The 18,431-nt window shown below is 37.0% G+C and overlaps 1 pseudogene; it reads right to left on the reverse strand.

The window, feature by feature from the left end:
• Positions 1-1,379: 1,379 nt before the first annotated feature.
• Positions 1,380-7,574, reverse strand: LOC116138479 (annotated as a pseudogene).
• Between the last annotated feature and the right edge of the window lie 10,857 nt (positions 7,575-18,431).

Below are 18,431 nucleotides of genomic sequence, written 5' to 3' on the forward strand. Positions count from 1 at the left end.
GGAAAGTTAGGAATGCTACCTTATAGACAGGTCCAAAGCCACCTTGTCCTATTTGGTTTTCTGCAGAGAAATTATCTGTAGCAGTTGATACACTTGAAAAGCTGAACAGCGGCACCAAGCACCTTTACTTTTACGTGTGCCAGATTTATCTACATTGGAGAGTTCATCCGCACTTGTTCCAATACTCATATTTACATCAAATAGAACATACCTGGCTTGTTTCTGCCTCTTCTGTTTTGGTAAGAAACAATTAAAATATAAATGCATGTGTACATACCTGAAATGGGAGGGTGATGGAGAAAAGAATTACCTTTCTCTTTTGTTTTTGCCTCCGTGATAAAGATGTAAGAAGCAAGAAGGGCCACAGGAACTACTAGACAATTATCCATAGAAGCTTTTTATTTCTATAGATCCGAAAAATATATTCGGTCAAAGAATTCCTTAATGAAGAAAGTATGGAGATTACAAATAAAATTACCTCCGGATTTTTGAAGCTCTGAAGCAGCAAGTTGATATATATTGTTCGTCCATCAGGATCTCTTTTTGAAAGTTGTTCTAGATTCAATAGCTCTCCATCCCATAGAAGACACCCCACCATGCATTGTGAGCATATGCAGTACAAGAACATTCATAAAGCAAGCGGATTCACATTGCTTTACAGCTGAAGCTTTCAATTCTTAGGTCCTAAAGGAAACTTTACAGCATCCACCTCAAGAATCTGTCTTTATCGCGCTTAGAGAAGTGCTATCCTCACAATACAATGGTGTTCTTCTCACACACCCAGAAGAAGTATCTAGCACTTCCCTATTGTTTGAGGCTCTAAAACCACGCAGGCACTGGCATAACGATCATTATATTTCTGCAGATGCCGAACGGGCCACAAACGCATAAATACTACAATCTCTTGGTTGAGACCAGAAAATAAACCACGCCTGACTTTTCTGCACCCATGAAAGTGTTTATCCCTCCTGAAACATCTATTTGAAATCGACTAATAGTAGAATCTTTCATAGAATAAGTGAAGTATGTCTCATTTTCATCACTATGAAAACTATAATTGAAGATATAGTTTAATGTCATTTCAGGCATTTGACTGAAATGATCCCCATTAAACTCCACTCCTCCAAAGAAATCCAGAACCCTAGTAAGGAACACTTCATTTGATTGTTGGGATCCATTTTCAGTCAGCATCTCCGACGTTAGGACTTGTGCATCTTTCATGATTTAATGACCACACTTTTCCAGACTTTGTGCTTAACCGAATTTCATTCCCGGAAGAGAGTATCTGAAGGGTTGTCAAAACTCTGCCACACTATCCAAAGTTCCCATTTCTTAAAACAAAAATCCCTGAATCTAACAGAATGCACTTGTATTCTGGCTTAGTGAATTTCAGTCACCCTGTAAGTAATTTTTCCATCCTCGATTACAATATTTCCCTCATTGTTAATGGTAAGTGCTGGTGAGCCACCAGTTAATGGAAGATCTCTGTTGGCAACCATACTACAGTTTTGAGAAATTTCTTGTACCATATCCCACATATAATTTGTTGAATCCCAATGAGAAAAACCCAACTCAAAGGGTTACCTGAAGATACTATAGTTTCTGAGCGAGGAATTACTTCTCCTGTGAAATGCTATCAGTGACTGCATCACCTTAATGGTGAACTGCATGGCAAAGAAGGAGAATATCAGCGAGAAAATAATTAAAGAAACTTTCTACTTAACTATTCTTGATGACCCATTGACATCATCACAATACAAAGCGGCCTTAATTAACAGTTGGTCTTCCAGATCAAAGTTTCTGCAGCTGTGACTTCATGGCTTCAGTAAGTATGATAGGCTTCCTTTTGGTCAATCTTGACACCTTCGAATTTTAATTGAAAGAAAATGAACAAACTGTGGTTTCTAGTCTGCTTCTCATAGATTTAGTAACACCAACAAAATGATGTGATCTGGTTTGATTTTTCCATAGTCATAACTTAGAAATAAACAGATTGTGCAGCCATGCCTAAGCTTAGAGGAAATTAATAATAGCTTGTGGGGCACATGTTTGATTTTTCTAACCTAGATATGTAAATTATTTTACTCTCTAATCCCAGAAATCCTAAATCTTTTCACTTCAGCTCTCTTCTCGCAACTGCAATAATCATATAATTCCCTTCACAGAAGTCGAAACTCAACTGGGTCAAATGATTAATTTATCCAATCAGTCGATTTTGTGGAGACATTAATGAATAAAGGGATTGTTATTGGCTGATTAGTCATAAATACATCATAATATGAAATATTTAATATCTTCTTACAATGACACAAAATGCTAACTAGTGAAGGCTCTCTGATGGATGCTGACAAAAACCAATATTATAACTTGAAAGCTTTTTCTTTGATCGATGTAAATATTAAATAATATGTGGGAAATGGAAAAGTTTGTCAATTAGCTATCCAAAAGATTATAGACTGAATTTGGACAAGTCAGTAAAGATCTAGAAAGTAAATGAGTGGCTAATTTATTTTTTGTTTTTTGAACCTTGAAACCTTCCGCAAAAGTGAAACTAAACCCACCAAACCTCAGAAAATTTGAAGTTGAATTTGTCTTATATCGTCAAATTGGTAGGTTATTTGATGTATATAGTAGTTGGACTTAGCTTTTGGGAGTGATTTCTATCCAACCACTTTATCATGATATAAAAACCACGTTTATTTAAAGCAAGATAGGTTTGGACCCAATATTGCACGCTAAGCGTAAAGAAGGGTATTGAAGTTAAATTTGTCCACATCGCCAAGTTGTGGCGGTGTTGCCACGCCCACTTTATCAATCTACAAACACAAAAATAACTTAGCAGTAAAGTAATGGCCACCACAATTAAATGAAAAACATTTTTCTTTTTTTCCTTGTTCTCATGGCAAGAAAAGGAAGTCTCACTGTTACAAGATCGTTGCAGAATTTAATATCCAGTTGACTGTATTTTTGAAGAACAAACAGCACAATAAGGTCCATAAATGCAACTTGCAGATTGAACATCAACAGCCTGAACATGTATCAAATAATACTTTGACATATATCCTTAATGTAATTATCAAATCTGTGGACCCAATTATTTGTAACATGATGTGTCGAATTCTTCGTTAAAATTCCACAATAGTTGTGTACTGATCAGAGGGACTTGCTGAAGCCTAAAGGCAAGAACATTTGCCGATGCCTATCAAGAAAGGAGTGAAGACTAGTAATAACACAAATTAAAAAGGTGATTATCGTCCCATGACCACGGACATTGTTACCCCATTTGCAGAACAATGTCCAGAGCTACTTCCACAGACAATCTGATTCTTTGGAGTTCTTGTTATGAAAATGTCGGTTTCTGTGGTGCCGGAATTACGGCTGATTCATTGCCAACATGAACACAACAGAGTCCATGTGTGGGTCGGTCTGCTGCATTATCCTGAACACAAAGCAAAACCCACTTGTATGCATTATGAACTTCGGTTTCCACATGTGAACTCTGTAAAGGTTTATCCAGCAATTAAAGCATTCTGTCTTCCTCATAGTTCCCAAGCCTATATGTTTTTGAAAACATGCATGTTATGATTCATTAAAGGTGAAGTTTAGAACCTGAAGGGACAAAATGAATTTTTAGTTTTCGAAATTACATGTCCCAGAAGGTTTAATTCTGGTCCAGGAGGCAGAATCCAGCATTTCTTTTGCACCCACAATCTCAAGCAAAAAACCGAAGCTGAAGACGTCTGATTAACTGAAAAAGAAACCTTCCATGGCATACTCTGGGGACATATAGCCGCTGCATTTCAAAATGATAATCAAGAGACATCAATGCATTTGTCGTACACTTGTTTTCAGAAACGAAACAAAACTGATTAACTATCTATACTTACTAGGTGCCAACCACTCTCCTAGTATTTCCTGGTTTTTTTCCTCGAATATCTTGCCATGCGAAGTCTGAGATTTTCGGATTCATCTCTGCATCTAGTAAAATTTGCTAGCTTTTAGGTCGCGATGTAAATTCTTAATCGAGAATCGATGAAGATAAAGAAGTCCACGAGTTCCTTCAATGATGTCAAACCGGTTTTTCCAATATAATTTTTCTCCTTTGTAGAATCTGCAGGAAATTAAAATTTAATAACTAGAATTTGATTGAAAAAAGATGTTCAGGAAAAAATAAATTAAATTCACATGAAGAGACAAGATGGTGCTAAGCTAACCAAAAGAAATGAATCCCGGCTTTGTGCGGCATGGTACTCGTAAACAGAAGTGTTCTCATCTCCTTGAATGCAGCAACCAAAAGTCTGACAAGATTTCTATGCTGTAGTTTTGCAATAAGAATGACTTCGTTTCGAACTTTGCAGCCCTTGTCCGAACCTTAGAGAGTCTTTTCACAGCAATCTCCTGTCCACTTGGCAACTTTCCTGTAACATAAATTCTCTGTATCAAAAGAAGTTTATTTCTGAAACTGTTTAATGTAAACAGGATTAGCCAAATCAAGAAATTATTACCTTGTAAACAGGACCAAACCCTCTTCTCCAAGCTTATTTGCGAATGAGAAATCATCCGTGGAGTTCTCACAACACCAAGGCAAATATTGGTAAGTCTGGTCCTTTTCCTTGATTTTTTGGACGACAAGAGCAATCAAACTTGTCTAAACAAATGCCTGTTTGAATTCATGGGAGTTTCCCACTGCGGCAACTGCAAGTCCCCATGTTTGTGGCCTTTTTAGTAATAATACAAAAATTCAATTAATATGAACCCCATATGCCACATAAAGTAAAAGTATGACTTCAGAAATCACTTTTATAATTAAGAATACCTCTTTCTGCATTTCTCATCATGCATGTGAAGATGACAAAGAGCAGAGTCAAAGACTACTGATGCAACCACCGATATGATGAAAATCAACTTCCTTTGCTTACTACCTTCACCAAAAAATCATATATACTTTGTCATCTAAATTATTTTCACTCAAAATAATCATGCAAGTACGTAGAATGTTCTTGTCGATCTTGTCATGATCTATTATATGAAGGAAGAAATACAGAATTTGTAACAAAGATAAAAGCATACCTTCAAATCGGACTTGGAAAGACGCAATACAAGTCCGTCGCCCTGTCAAATATCTGGATACTGCAAACTGTCCCGCCATGTCAAGCAACCCAATCCTCTCATATGCAAAAGCAATACAACTGCAGTTCTTTCTGCACATGTCTTCACATTCATTTGTTTCCTGAGCAACCTCCAATATAGATTTATCCGGCAACTTCACGTTAGATAAGTTAAAAATCATCTGTAGTGCTTCCGTCCTCGCACTCCAATGCTCTTTCCTCACCACACCCACCACTCCAATTCCTAGTTTCCATTCTCAGCAGAATTAGGCTCAAACCCTTTTAAGCAGCTGCAAATATCAGGACTCTTTTTCCAATTACAGCTCCCATTTGGACCACATTTCCCATACAATTGGCATTCATTATTCGGTTGTGACCAAACAATGTCCCATGAGTTCGTCTCATTTCTCCAGTTGATCTCTCCAGCTTCCCAGAGGAACTCAACACAAAGCTTGAAGGGGCAGACACATTTACGCTAGAATATGTACTGTATAACTTCCGTGTATCATTATCTTAATAATGTTGAAGTTATAAAGATGAAAAGATGTCATTTCGGTACACCTGAAAATGTCTGCCCATTCCAAATCCCACTTCCAATACGTAGTGGAACGGTTCCATATTATAATCTGCGCAATTCCACTGGGATCAAAACCTAGTGAGAACTTTCCAGGAGCTGGATATTGTCACTCCTCCAATCTGTAAGGAGCTGGTTCTCACCCGTCATCAAATTCAATCCAAATTTATATCAGCTAGGAAATTGTCAGTGGATGATCAAAGCTTTGCCACAAAATTTATCACACATCACTTTCACTTCCATTTCTCAGTACTAGATTTCCAGTCTTCAGGAGCTCAAAAACTGAAGTGTGTGTTCGTTGTAAATGTAGCATTTGATGACCATGTAGTTCGAATTACCATCAAGAACCACCAAGTTTCCATTTCCAATCCTGAAAATTCCTGAGAAGTACTTCACGGGATCTTCCTATTTGCCACCCAACAGCAGTCTGCTCTTCGACATCGCCAAACCATATCCCAAAATATCTGTAAGTAGAATTCTTGGACTAAAGAAACCAAGTTAATTTCCTATAGATCCGAAAATATATATTCGGTCAAAAGAATTCCTTAATGAAGAAAGTACGGAAGATTACAAATAAAGTTACCTCCGGATTTTTGAAGCTCTGAAGCAGCAAGTTTGATATATATTGTTCGTCCATCAGGATCTCTTTTTGAAAGTTGTTCTAGATTCAATAGCTCTCCATCCCATAGAAGACACACACCACTGCTATTGTGAGCATATGCAGTACAAGAACATTCATTAAAGCAAGCGGATTCATATTGCTTTACAGCTGAAGCTTTCAATTCTTTAGGTCCTAAAGGAAACTTTACAGCATCCATCCTCAAGAATCTGTCTTTATCGCGCTTAAGAGAAGTGCTATCCTCACAATACAATGGTGTTCTTCTCACACACCCAGAAGAAGTATCTAGCACTTCCCTATTGTTTGAGGCTCTAAAACCACGCAGGCACTGGCATAACGATTCATTATCATTTCTGCAGATGCCGAACGGGCCACAATACGCATAAATACTACAATCTCTTGGTTGAGACCAGAAAATAAACCACGCCTGACTTTTCTGCTCCCATGAAAGTTGTCTTATCCCTCCTGAAACATCTATTTGAAATCGACTAATAGTACTAGTAGAATCTTTCATAGAATAAGTGAAGTATGTCTCATTTTCATCACTATGAAAACTATAATTGAAGATATAGTTTAATGTCATTTCAGGCATTTGACTGAAATGATCCCCATTCCAAACTCCACTCCTCCAAAGAAATCCAGAGCCCCTAGTAAGGAACACTTCATTTGATTGTTTGGGATCCATTTTCAGTTCAGCATCTCCGAGGTTAGGATCTTGTGCATCTTTCCATGATTTTAATGACCACACTTTTCCAGACTTTGTGCTATAACCGAATTTCATTCCCGGAAGAAGAGTATCTGAAGGGTTGTCAAAACTCTGCCACACTATACCAAAGTTCCCATTTCTTAAAACAAAATTCCCTGAATCTAACAGAATGGCACTTGTATTCTTGCTTAGTGAATTTTCAGTCACCCTGTAAGTAATTTTTCCATCCTCGATTACAATATTTCCCTCATTGTTAATGGTAAGTTCTGGTGAGCCACCAGTTAATGGAAGATCTCTGTTGGCAACCCATACTACAGTTTTTTGAGAAATTTTCTTGTACCATATTCCCACATAATAATTTGTTGAATTCCCCAATGAGAAAAATCCCAACTCAAAGATGTTACCTGAAGATACTATAGTTTCTGAGCGAGTAATTACTTCTCCTTGTGAAATGCTATCAGTGACTGCATCCACCTTAATGGTGAACTGCATGGCAAAGAAGGAGAATATCAGCGAGAAAATAATTAAAGAAACTTTCCTGCTTAACATATTCTTGATGTTACCCATTGACATCATCCACAATACAAAGCGGCCTTAATTAACAGTTGTCTTCCAGATCAAAGTTTCTTGCAGCTGTGACTTCATGGCTTCATGTAAGTATGTGATAGGCTTCCCTTTTGGTCAATCTTGACACCTTCGAATTTTAATTTTGAAAGAAAATGAACAAAACTGTGGTTTCTAGTCTGCTTCTCATAGATTTAGTAACACCAACAAAATGATGTGATCTGGTTTGATTTTTCCATAGTCAATAACTAAGAAATGAAACAGATTATGCAGCCATGCCTAAGCTTCGGGGAAATTGATTAATAGTTTTTCGTGTTGACCCGTGAATCAAGGGTATTTCCGACCACCTTCAATCATTACTAAGAAACTTTATCAGGTCATTATCGTAAAATTGACTGTAACTTCGTTTCTTTTTATTACCAAAAAGTAACTTTGAAGAATCATGTTTTGGAATCTAGTTACTACACAAAACCGACCATGCCATTCTTCTGATACTTTTTCTTTGTTAAGTGTCACAAAGTTGTATGGTTTCCATTACTGAAGCTTTAGAGACTTTTCTTTTGTTCAATTTTGACGCCTCCAATGAATTAATTTTGAAAACAAAAGTAGTACATTTAGAATCATTTCTCACAAACTTTCTCTCGCAACCCTGACATGGTAACTCGTAATTGATCAATTCACAATGGGTCATATCTGATAAATTACAACTGACCAATTGTAAACTGTCTTATCAGGATTGTGAGAAAATATTTGTGTGAAGAGATTAGAGGTGTAATGTTACTCTTTTCAAAAAGAAAAGGAGACTATCGTAGTTTCTGGAGCATTTTATTAAAAGGCCATTTGAAGTTAAAATTTAATTAAAAGGCTATATAGTTTGTAAGTGTTAACTAAATAGCCTTGTTTTTTATTAAGGTTAATTAAACATGATTAGGGGTTAATTAGGATTAATGAAGTATTGTGTAATCTTTTAAAAATTATAATATGTCCCCAAAGAGCTGAAATTCTTGCAAACAAACCCAAACACCTTCTTCTTCTTCCTCCCACCACATTAACGCATTCCTCCCATGGTTGTTGTTCCTTGTAAGCTTCGTCTACATCTTCTTCTTCTTCTTCGTCTACATCTTCTTTTTCCTGTACATCTTCTTCTTCCTCTATCCTATACATCTTCTTCTTCCCGCCATTAACACTATCTTCTTCCTCCGCCACAGATCCTCTTCCTCCTCCTCCTCCTGACATTTCGTCCAGGTATGTGTATCTCCCCTTTCCATTTTATATTTCAATTTACAAAGTTTTAATGATGGATTGGGTTTAGGTTATGATTTTGATTTAGTTGTTTAGGTTGTTGGGTTGTGTTTGATGTAATGGAAGTTGAAATGAGTGAAATTTGTTGAATATTTTCTTGCATTGTGGGTAGCTGGGGGTGGTAGCACCAATTGTATGTGGAGATGACTGAAAATGTGTTATAGATATGATGGATCGCTTAAGCGATCTGGTCTCTCTGGTATAATGCAGCAGTTCGTAGATCGCTTAAGCGATCAGGTATATGGTAGAAGATCGCTTAAGCGATCTGTTATAAGTCTGGTGTATAGCAGCAGATCGCTTAAGCGATCAGGTAAATGGCATAAGATCGCTTAAGCGATCCATTATATCTCTTAAGCGATCTAGTAAACAATATTCCAGATCGCTCAAGCGACTCTGCAGATGCTTTTTTAAATCTTTCAACCCTTAATACATCAGTTAATAATATATTTTTTTTTTCTTGCATTATAGGTACTTGACTATTATTAGACATGGGACAAGTTATTTTGGGTGTTGAATATTTTGGTGAGTGGGTGGAGGAAGAAAGTTGTTGGAAGTGGATTGGGAAGAGTAAAGAAGTTATACCAATTGTTGTGAGCACAGAGGTTAGTTTTGATGAGTTTAATTGATGAAATAATTAGAAGAGGTGATTTGAATTGCCCACGTAGTGATATAGTTGTGAAGTATGTTTTAAGCAGAGTTCCTGAACATTATAAGGTACCTCCTACTATATTAAAGTCGGATGAAGGTGTGAAGTTATATATGATTGATGTGGTCTATAATGGTTCGAGGCCGATTTTAAGGGTTTCTTTTGTAGATAAACCGTTGGAAGTTGGTTCAAAGGAAGGGGATAACGAAGAAGTTGGCAAAGATTTGGCTGGTTTTAATTTGAACTATGAGGGCATTGATTTGTTAGTTGAAAAATCAAGAGTAAGCGGTGATTTGGGCGGTGAGGAGGACACTGTAGAAGAGGTTGGTCATGTACGGCAGAATGAAAATGTTGAGGAGGAGGACCCCGTACATGTTCCTGCGGATGTAAAGATTCCTTTAAATACAGATTATGCAAAAGGTGTAGTTTGTGAGGAAGAGAACACTATGGTCCTTTATGCAGTTTTAGAGGGGGCAATTACAGGTAGTAATGAATCAGCTCATATTTTTACGGATAGATCAGAGTTTTACATAGGATATTTATTTGACAATAAAGAGGAAGTGGTGAGAAAGCTAAAACTTGTTGTCATGAGAGGTAATTTTGAGTTCATCACCAAAAAGTCTAATTCATCGGTTGTGACGGTTGCATGTCGTGACCGAAAGTGCAAGTGATAGGTTTATTGTAGAAGGTTGGCGGAGTCCTAAAAATTTATTCCTAGCACATATACCCGTGAGCACACATGTGGTTTGGGATATATTTTAGGTGAGCATCGACAAACCATCGCTAATGTTATTAGACAATTTATCAAAAGTCAGTTCGTTGAAGGGAAATGTCCATCTCCTAAAGACATTCAGAGACTTGTGTGCATAGAGTTGGGATGTGCTATTAGTTACTGGAAATGCTGGAAAGGGAAACAACATGCACAAGATTTTGTGAGGGACACGTCGAAGCATGGGTACGCAATATTAGAAGCATACCATTATATGCTTGAATTGACAAACCAAGGTAGCAAGACGGCTTTGAAGTGGGACAAGAATATGATGTTTAAATTTTATTTTATTTTATTTTATTTTATTTTTTTTGTTGCTTATGGTTCTGCTATAAGGGGTTTTGTAAACATGAGAAAGGTGTTGGCTGTTGATAATTTCTTTTTTACTGGAAAGTATGGAGGTACATTGTTGGTGACCACTGCATGGGACAACGAGAATCACACATATCCCGTTGCATGGTGTGTGGTTGACTCTGAGAATGACAAGTCGTGGACTTGATTTTTTCAGCAATTACGTACGATAATGTCTGACAATGATGAGTTATGCATAATATCTTATAGGCACAACTCTATAAAGAAGGGGATTACCACTATTTACCCTCAAGCACATCACAGATTATGTATGAGGCACCTTCGTGAGAATATAAAACAAAAGTTTAAGTGTACTGGCCTCCTTCAAACATACTACACGGCAGCAAAAGCTTATCAAGTTGATGAGTTCGAGGAGCACTTCCGACAAATCCGAATCAAGGATGATAGAATTGCTAAGTATCTTGAGCATGATGTTGGTTTCGAGCGATGGAGTAGAGCTTACTTTCTTGGAAGAAGGCTTGATTTCATGACCGCGAACACAGTCAAGTCCATAAATTCGAAGTTGTTAATAGAAAGAGAGTTTCTAATAGTTGCCCTTTTTGATGCAATCCAGAGGACATTGTCACAGTGGTTCCATGAGCGTTGTACGGAGTCAGATAATTTTACTACAACCCTTGTTCTGTCAGCTGAAAAATTATTGCGAGAACATATAGAACTGTTAAATACACTGTTTGCCTATCCTCTTAATGCTCAAGAGTTCACCATGCACGGCCATGGTCTGGATGCCCTAGTTAACCTTGTTAGTAAAACTTGATGTTGTAAAGTGCCTGACATTTAACGTTTACCTTGTCCTCATGCACCAGCATTGAAACACAAACGAAAGCCGGATTTTGGTTCAAGAATTTACATGGAACTTTGCTCCCCTCTCTATATGGCAAACACTACATGCTGGCTTATTCAGAAACAATATATTCGGTTCCTCCATAAGAGCAGTGGGAAGTGCTGCCAGAGTTGGCTAACATTATCATCCATCCGCCATTCAAGAAGACAAAAAAATGGAGAAAAAGAGTTAAGCATATTCCATAGCCTTTGAGGTTCCTCGGAGGATGAATAAGTGCTCAATTTGCAAGCAACTTGGCCACAAGAGAAGCAATTGCCAGAATCAATCACATGCATATCCAGAAAATTAGGTTCGATGAAGGATGAAATCGAGAGAGTTTCCAAGGCCAACCGTTGAAGAGTTGTTGTTTTCAATTTTTTTATGTTTTAAATTTTATTGTTACCTTAAATAAATCATCCTTTATATTTAGTATTCTTGTTACATGGTCTTGATGTGTTAATGCAATTAGGTTGTCAAATTTATGAGAAAGTATGGAATCAATATATGTTGGTGATTTTAGTTTGTCAAGATTCAGGAGAAAATCTGGAAAAAAAAAAAAAAAAAAAAAAAAAAAACGTATTGCCCATGATCGCTTAAGCGACATATAAGCGGTTAGATATATTGCTTAAGGCGCAGAGGGTTTTTCACATAGGATTGCCCATTGAGATCAAAGTCATAGTCAAAAGATTTGATTACCAACTTGTGTTTAAGTAATCCTTAGCGTTCAGAATTTTCCAAGTCTTTCATGCTGACCCGTGAATGTGGGGTATTTCAGTATTTGTGATTACCTTCAATCATTACTAAAAAACATTATCAGGTCATTATCATAAAATTGACTGCATCTTCGTTTCTAACAAGTGAATTTGAAGATCATGTTATCCCCCTGTTACATTCATTTATCATTTTGGAATCTAGTTACTGCACAAAACCCACCATGCCATTCTTCTGATACTTTTCCTTTGTTAAGGGTTACAAGTTGTATGGTTTCCAATTTTCCATCACTGAAGCGTTAGAGACTTTTCTTTTGGTCAATTTTGACGCCTCCAATGAATTTAATTTTGAAAAAGAAATGTGGAGACTATCGCAGTTACCAGTCGACTCCAATATACTTTGTGTAAAGTTCACGTTGGGCTTTGGTTCCCTCATGTGGAAGGTGGCCCAAGCATCATTGAAAAGGCACGTTCTTGTTGAAGCCCAAGTTTGTTGTCTTAGTGTTAGGGTATCATCAAATATGGACAATCGTTCATTTACATGGACTCTCTTCCATATTACATGGACGGGGGTCCATTTACTACAGACGGACGTTCCCATTTAAAGGATGTCCGTCCATAAGTAAAATGGAATAAATTTTTTTTATAAAAATTAGGGACGATCGTTCATAGGTTATGGACGGTTGTCCCTAAATATTGGACGGCCGTTCATATTTTAATGGACGCTTGTCCATTAACGATTCTTTTAAAAAAATTAAGAATCATTTAGGGACGGCCGTTCATCCGTTATTGATGACCGTCCATTCATTTTGGATGGGCGCCCGCAAATAAGGGACGTCCGTCCTTAACCAAAATATGAAAATTAAAAAAAAAAAAAATTTAGGGACGGCCGTCCACAATTTACTTTTGGACTGGCTTGGTTTTACAAAACTAAAGAAAAACTTTAGCCATATTCATTGTAAATCATTTTCTTCATGAACAAGAGCAAAAGGAAGGCATATGTGAAATAATTGACCATCTTCTTCCAAATTGAAAAATTGGAGGAAGAAGGCGAAGCCGGTGCAGGGGTAGCCAGCACAGTCATAACACTCGTTCTCATAGGTGCAGATGAAGCTTGTCTATGTATTTGTTCTTCACCACCAACAACATCACCACTTGAAGTCCAACATTCATGGGACCTTTTAGTAGAGGCTGCGGAGACAGAGAACAAAATAAATAAAATTTACAATCACAAATCCGACCAACCAGAAACAAAAATGAAATGTAAAAATCAGCAACCAAATCTAGAAGAATAATCTCTTCCACCTCTCTACCTGACCGAGCTTTTCTAGGCACCGACACACCAATCATCTCATCGGCGGCTTTCCAAGTAGACGGGGTGGTCGAGGCTGTCGTAGCCGTCGGCGCGGTTCTAAAAACTTTCGCCGGCGGTGGAAAACTTTTCCGACTGTTGTGATTATTGTTATTATGATTATGATTATTATTACTGTGGCTATTACTATTATGATTGTGATGATGATGGTGGTGATGATGATTCAACATCGACGATGATGATGTTGATGGATTAGGTGGGAGCATCCTCATAGAAGAATTTCCACCTCCACCTCCACCTCCATCGTCATCATCGTCTTCTTCATCATCATTTACACTCTCCTCTGAACTGTCATCCCCTCTGTCATCTCTATTCGTTCCGAGCATAAATTTATCGCTTCTCCTTCTTTTGCTATTCCTACTCATTACTTACGGATGACCCGTCCACACTTAATGGACGGCCGTCCAAATTTTTTACTTTGTTTTTTAAACACACAAAAAGGGACGGGCGTCCATTCCTTACGGACGTTTGTCCAAACTTAAGAGATGCCCGTCCACAATTTATGGATGGGCGTACAAATTTTTTATTTTGTTTTTTAAACTAGATAAGGGAATCGTCCAAACATAATGAACAGGAGTCCCTTATTTGCGAGTGCCCGTCCAAAATGAAGGGACGACCGTCCATAATTGATGAACGGTCGTCCCTAAATTTTTTTAATGTTTTAAAAAGAATTGTTAATGGACGGGCGTCTATTAAAACATGAACGCCCGTCCAATATTTAGGGACAGCCGTCCATAACCTATGAACGCCCGTCTCTAATTTTTATAAGAATTTTTTATTCCATTTTACTGATGGATGGGCATCCTTTAAATAAGGACGTCTGTCTGTAGTAAATGGACCCCATCCATATAACATGAACGGGAGTCCATGTAAGTGAACAATCGTCCATATTTGATGAACGGTTGTTCACTAGAAAATAATAAAAATAACGTGAAACGTGTCTAGTTTGCTGGTGTGAATCGAGGGACACGTAGGCCGGTACAACATTTTGGTGCAAAAATCCCGGTGTTTGTAGCATTTTTGTTTCAACTAAAACAGCAAAAAGGGCTTAAATGTTATAGAATTAGAAGTTTAGGTTAAAATTAATAACCAAACTATTAATATGTTTTTGTTCTTATTTTTTTGTATTATATGTGTTTTAAATCTAATATGGATTGTTTTTTACAGTTTCTTGATTGCAATTGGAGTCGTTGTAGGGAGAATCTGCACCAAGCCCTCGCCCAATAGCTAAACAACATTATCCAATGCATTTGCTTCACATTCAGGATACAATATACCCCTTTCACCTTTGCCCAACTATTGCCATATTGGGCCCCTCCCCCCTGACATACTGAAAAATCTTGTCATCAAACAGATAATCTGCAATGACACCTTTAAAATCCTCTGCGGCATTCTTTTCCGTTTCACTCCTCTTTTTGCTACTTCATCATTTGCCTGTTTCATTAAGGCATGATATTGGCTTCTAGGCTCTGGTCGAAAGACACATCAGTTATGGCACATTACTAATCATAGATATCAGCATAAATAGTTTGTCTCGTCATTATAAGTGTCAACACATCATCAATGTGCTGCATCAATCAATCAATCTTGTTCTCTACAAGCGATATGTTTAGAAAAAATAGATTGCTTAAGCGATAACAGGATACGTTATGGGAAAAATAAGTCATCGAGTCGTGAACCCGGCAACCCATTCTTAGCATGTCATCAAACCATTTTCGAGGATAATCTCTGATCTTGCACTTGATCCATATGTGAATTATTTCCCTATTGTAATATGCATAAAATGATTTTTTCTTTTTCTACTCTATTGGCTTGAATAAATCGACCTTTAACCCCTTTATTTTTTCACCACTTCCACCAACTTCCTCACTTCCATCAACTTTCTCTTTATCATCCTCTCCAACTCCCTCTTTATCTTTCCTAGTTTTCCTTCTCTTATTATACCTTATTTTGGTGAACGGATATTTGACATGCTTGCTTTTCCGACTCTCTCTTTTCTTCGGTTCTTCAACCATTCCCATAACTAGATCAAGTTTCTTCTCAACTCTCTGCATCCTCTCTTCCATTTTTTCAACTTTTTCACAAATAGTATTCAAAATGTCAAACTTATAAAGGTTGTTTCTAAGGTCCACCACTTCAAACTACGTGTGCCTTGGCAAATCGGTAGTTGGTGTACGGGTTTTCAAATTGGAAGGAGGCATACGGGTCTGACCATCTATATCTTCATCCAGCAAACTCATCTGTCTCAGGTGCTACACCTTCAGCCTCAAAAACATGCTCCACATGCGGCCCTTCAATTGTAGTCAAATGTGTCACTCCTTCTAGGTCCTGAGTCAGGTGTTCTATACTCTCATCCTAAACATTGTCTAGTGGTACGAAGGACATAACGTAATCCATCTAGAATTCACCTCTAGTAGGAGTGACGAACGGATGAACCACTCCTTGTAATAAGAAAAAAAATTTACAAAATCATTTAATCTTTTAATCAACAGAGCCCATACCAACATTCCACTAAAGTATCGCTTAAACGATTTGGCAAATCTCTTAAACGATATTTAAATACAAATACATATTCAAAATACAAATCCTTCAATCTTACCTGAGCCTCTTGAATTTCCACTTCTATTTTATTATAGTCCCAATGGTTGTTCTTCTCGGTTTGTCACCGCAACATCATAGGAAATGGGATCGACGCCTCCTTCCGCCCCCCGGCCTTACCAAAGACAGGGATAATCTCATACAACCAAACCAATATTGTAAAAAATCAATCCATATCATATTTAAAACACATATAATACAAAATAAAAATAACAAAAACCCATTAATATTTTGGTCATTATTTTAACCCTAAACTTCTAATTCTATAACAGTTAAGCCCTTTTTGCTGTTTTAGTTGAAGTTAAGTATGCCACGTCAAGAAATTCCAACTAAAAGATAAATAAAAAATATTTTCATGTTCATTTTCTCAATTGCAAACTTGAAATGTCTCGGTAGTTAAATTGTCTCGGTTTCTTTGGTGCAGGAATTATAGATGGCATCAAGATAACAAAGTCCATGGTTGATCACTCTATTGCATTGTCCTAAACAAAAATTAACCCTAATTATATGCATCTTGGTATTTCAGTTTTTACACATGAATTCCACAAAGGTTTATCCAAAAATTTAAAGCATTTTATCCTCCATCCATAGTTCCTAGGCCTAATGTTTAAGAAAATGTAAATGCTATAATACATCAAGTTCTAGATATAAAGCCTACTGTAAAATAACCTGAAAAAGATGAAAAGAAGTTTTCTATTGTTAAGTAAATTATTAAGTTTGAACAATAAGGAGAAAGGATTTGAAGATTATATTGCAACTAACGAAATCACTGTTGGGATTGTACCTCGAATCCTATATTGTTGGAGAAAGGGAGTTGCAATGGGACTTTCCCCTTTAAATAGACTAGTAGATTGGACTTTTAAAGTATCTCAAAAAATGTAAAATAGACACCAAAATAATAGTCATTGTGGGCTATTATTAAGGATGTAATTGGGCTTTTTGGGATGGTGTAAGGAGTTTGCAATTTTTCTCTTCTAAAAATTGCACAGTTGTAAGCTTTTGCTTAGTGGATTGTTTGAGTGAACAGTGGACGTAGGCTAAATTGAATGGGCCGAACCACTTTAAAATTCGTGTATTTGGTTTGCTTTAATTTTGCATTTGAGTTGTGGGAATTCTTGTTCAACAAGTGGTATCAAAGCCCACGGTTTCGTGATTTGGGAGAAGGCAACCTCTAAAGGAGGTTGGATTTAAGAGTAGATTGACGACTTTTTTTTGGAGGTATGTCTAGTTTTGAGGTTCCTTTTTTTAATGGTAAAATTAATTTTATGTTATGGCAAAGTACGATACAAGACCTTTTGATACAACAAGGTAGAGAGTAAGCCAGAGAAGATGTCTGATAGAGAATGGAATAGAATTCAAAAGAGAGCTGTCAGTACAATCAGATTGGCTTTAGCTCCAGAGATAAAGTACAACATGCTGACTGAGTCTACACCAAAGGGCTTGTGGGAAAAATTTGAGGGTATTTATGCGTCGAAATCGTTGACTAATAGATTGTGTTTGAAGATGGATCTGTATTCTCTGAAGACGGATGAAGGTAAGAGTCTCCATGATCATTTAAATGAACTTAATAGGCTAGTATATCAATTGTTGGCTATTTCTGAGAGTTAAATGACAAAGAAAAAGCATTGATATTGTTGTCATATTTGTCTAAATATTATAGACCTTTAGTTCAAACTTTGTTGGTAGGCAAATCTACTTAAAAATTAGATGATGTGATTGCCTTATTACGTGAGAATGAAAGGTTTATGAGATCAGATAACTCATCACTTAGAGGAGATCTACTAGTTGCAGAAGGTTCTAATCGAGGGATGACTCAAGAGAGTGGTGATAAATCAAAAGTCAGAGATTACAGTAATAAGGAGTGTTATTATTGTGGAGAGAAGGGATATATCCAACCACATTGCAAGAAATTAAGGGAGGATATGATTGCTTTCAAGAAGGCTCAACAAATGAAGGATTTGAAGGATGATGCTTGGGTCCTTGACAATGAAGGTGAATTTCTAGTAACATGTCAAGATGAATCTCAAACTTCAAAGGCTGAAAAAGGTTGGGTTTTATATTCTGCTACATGTATGCATGTTTGTAATGAAAAAAATGTTTTGTTAAATTGAAAGAAGATGGAAATTATGGAAATATTGTTGTCGGTAATAACGAGAAAGTGAAGATTGAAGGCGTTGGTAGCATTCATCTTAAGCTTCACAATGGTGTTTTCAAGAAGCTTCGTCATGTGAGGTATGTTCTGAGTTGTAGTCACAATTTGATTTCTTTGGG

Source organism: Pistacia vera, unplaced genomic scaffold (genome assembly GCF_008641045.1).
Source record: "Pistacia vera cultivar Batoury unplaced genomic scaffold, PisVer_v2 Contig341, whole genome shotgun sequence".
Lineage (NCBI taxonomy): Eukaryota > Viridiplantae > Streptophyta > Magnoliopsida > Sapindales > Anacardiaceae > Pistacia > Pistacia vera.